Genomic DNA, 3,451 nt, shown 5'->3' on the forward strand with positions numbered 1-3,451 from the left:
AAAACATAAAAGACTTTTAAATATAGAGAACAAACAAAGGGTTGCTGGAGGTGTTGTGGGAGGGGGGGATGGGCTAAATGGGCAAGGGGAATTAAGGAATCTACTCCTGAAATCATTGTTGCACCATATGCCAACTAACTTGGATGTAAATTAAACAATAAATAAATTAAAAATAAATAAATAAATAAAAATAAAAATATGTCAATAGTAGGCCAATAGATATTATCTCATATTGTCTTAAACAAGTGGATAAAATATTAACTTTTAATCAAAATATAAATAATGTGCAAAAAAATACAGAGAAAACTCTTAAAATTTAGTAAGAATGCAAACAACTGATTAAAAAAATGGGCCAAAGACCTTAACAGCCACCTCCTCCAAGAAGATTGCAAATAAGTATATGAAAAGAGGCTCAACATCATGTGACATCAGGAAATGCAAATTAAAACAGTGAGATACTGGCAGCCCTGAGCTGATTCCAGTGTGGCACTAGGGTGCTGCCCTCCGTGCCCAGTGGAGGTGGTTGCGGTGGTGGCCATGGCCATGTGGTGGCTGCTGGCTTGTGCCCAGGTGCCATTCATGTGAGCACCACTGTCAGATTCTTGAGCAGCTCCGCCTACCTGTGCTGGCCTAAAGACTCTGCTCCTGGTGCCAACTTTTAAGGATGTTTCCATTCCTGAAAAGCCCATGCTTAGATTTATTGAAAGGGCACCCCTGTGCCAAAAATGAGAAGAGAACCCAAATACTCGAGTGACATATGGGGACCTTCTATTGAAGCTACTGAATTCACAGAAGGCATTTTTGCAATCTTGGCACTGGGTGGTGGTTACCTCCACTGGGGGCATTTTGAAATGATGCACCTGACAATCAACCACTCTATGGACCCCAAGAACACAGTTTGCCTTATAGAGAGTACCAGCCCCTTTCAAGCCCACCACCCACAAGGGTATGGGACAGCGCATGGGGGGATCACTACATGACTCTGTGAAGGCTGGCCGTCTCACAGTAGAAATGGGTGGGTGTTGTGGATTCAAAGAGGCACAAGCTTTCCTCAACCAGGTTGGCCACAAGCTGTCCTTCCCAGCACAGGCCATGAGCCATGAGACTCTAGAGAGGATCCAAAAAGATCAAGAGGAACCAGAACAGAACAACTAAAACCCCGGGACCTTTGAGCACATAGCCACTGCCAGCATGCAGGGGAGACAGAAAGGCCTGAGCCCAGATGACTTGATCCAGAAGAGGTAGTACTGGGGCAAGGCTTATAGGCCTGAATGTGTAGGAAGAATGTGAGAAATAAATGTAAAAAGGCTACCGAGAGAGAAAGAATCTACCTTTTTTCCCCTTCAGTCTACCTTTAAAGTTTTTGGGTAGTTCTGAAATCTAACCAAGGAGCAGCATATGAGTAAATGATTTCTGAAAAATTGTACAGTATCTTGATTTTTTAAAGTACATTATATTTACATTAAAGTTTGAGTATTACCTGTAAAATAAAACAAAACAAAACAAAAAACAATGAGATACCACTACCCCCCTATTAGAATGACCAAATCTGGAACACTGACAACAGCAAATGCTGGTGAGGATGTGGAACAACAAGAACTCTCATACATTGCTGGTGGGAATACAAAATGGGACAGCAACTTCAGAAGACAGGGGGTTTCTTACCAAACTAAACATACTTGTCCCATATGATCTTACACTTGAGCTCCTTGGTATTTACCCATAGGAGATAGAAACTTATATCCACACAAAAAACCTGCATATGAATGTTTATAGCAGCTTTACTTATGATTGCCAAAACTTGGAAGCAAACAAGATGTCCTTCAGCAGGTGAATGGGTGAGTAAACAATGGAATATTATTCAGCACCAAAAAGAATGATCTGTCAACCCTTGAAAAGACATGGAAGAAGCTTAAATGTGTATTAACAAGGGAAAGAAGCACAGAAAAAGCTATATACTGTATGATTCCAACAACAGTACATTCTGGAAAAGGCAAAACTATGGACACAGTAAAAAGATCAAAGGTTTCCAGGGATTAGGTGGGAGAGAGGGATTAATAAGCAGGGCACAGAGGATTTGGGGAGGCAGTGAAGATACTCTGCATGATACTATAATGATGGCAACATGTCATCATGAACTTATCCAAACCTATAGAAGGTAACCAAGAGGGAGCCCTAATGTAAACTATGGACTTTGGGTGTTTGTGATGTATTAATGTAGGTCAACAGTTGTCACAAATGTCTGCTGCTGGGGGTTTGGTGATAATGGGGGAGGCTGTGCATGTGTGGGGGCGGAGAGCATATGGGAAATCTCTGGCACTTCCTCTCAATTCTGCTGTGAACCTAAAACTGCTCTAACAAAATACTCTTCCAGAAAAAATGTTTATGTACACACACATATTTTCTATTTTCTACTTGAGTCAGTTTCAGTAATTTTTGTCTTTCTAGGGAAGTTTCCATGTCATCTAAGTTACCTAATTTATTGGCATACATTGTTCAAATATTTCCTTATAATTCTTTTAATTTCTGTGAGGTTGGTAGCAATATTCCTATTTCATTCCTGATTTCAGTCACGTCTGTCTTCTCTCTTTTTTTTCTTGGTCAAGGTAAAAGTTTGTCTATTTTCTTGATGTTTTCATAGAAACAATTTTTCACTTTGTTACATTTTTCTATTGGTTTTCTATATTATTTTCACTCTTATCTTTATTATTCCATTTCTCCCACTTCCTTTGGGTTTAGTTCACTTTTCCTTTTCTAGTTTCTTAAGGTGGAAGTTAAGTAATTGATTTGATCTTTCTTCTTTTCTAATATAGGCATTTAGCTATAAATTTCCCCTTTGGCAGTCCTACCCTGCTGTGATATTTTGACTGTCCAGGCTCCCCTTGGGATTGGTTTAAACACTGGGTGCGGTTTGACACCACACAAATTAGACAATGGGTCAGTTACTTTCCATATAATATCCAAGGGTGAAAAGTTTCATTTAGGCATTTTCATAAGTAATCTCAACATTACACAGCTATACAAAGGATATCACATTCAGACTCATTGGTACACTAATTTACAATAGTTAAATGCAAACAATGGAGCCTATGCAGCAGAAAACAGGCCACTATGTCACAGTGTGATAGTGCCATGTCAGGGTGTTAAGGGAGCACACAAGAGGGACACCTAGTAGAGTTCTGGGGTCAGGGAGGAAATGACATCTATTAAGATCTGAATGTTGCTTACAAGTCAGCTCCTGGAAGAGGCCAGGGGTATGCAGAATCCTCCCACATACCACAAGAAGTGTCACCCAGAGACAGAGCTCAGTTCAGCAACTAGACTTATCTAGGAAATACAGATGCTATCTGAGAAGCTCACACAATTGAACACATTTAAGACCCTGACCTTACAGTACTGCTACCCTTACCTCATAATCTCTGGAACTCCTGCCTACAGGTTCATCTGCACT

The 3,451-nt window shown here is 40.2% G+C and overlaps 1 pseudogene; it reads left to right on the top strand.

The window, feature by feature from the left end:
* The first annotated feature begins 543 nt into the window (after window positions 1–543).
* LOC132672043 (large ribosomal subunit protein uL16m pseudogene) lies at window positions 544–1,290 on the top strand (annotated as a pseudogene).
* Window positions 1,291–3,451: the final 2,161 nt, after the last annotated feature.

This window comes from Panthera onca, chromosome A3 (genome assembly GCF_046562875.1).
Source record: "Panthera onca isolate mPanOnc1 chromosome A3, mPanOnc1 haplotype 2, whole genome shotgun sequence".
Lineage (NCBI taxonomy): Eukaryota > Metazoa > Chordata > Mammalia > Carnivora > Felidae > Panthera > Panthera onca.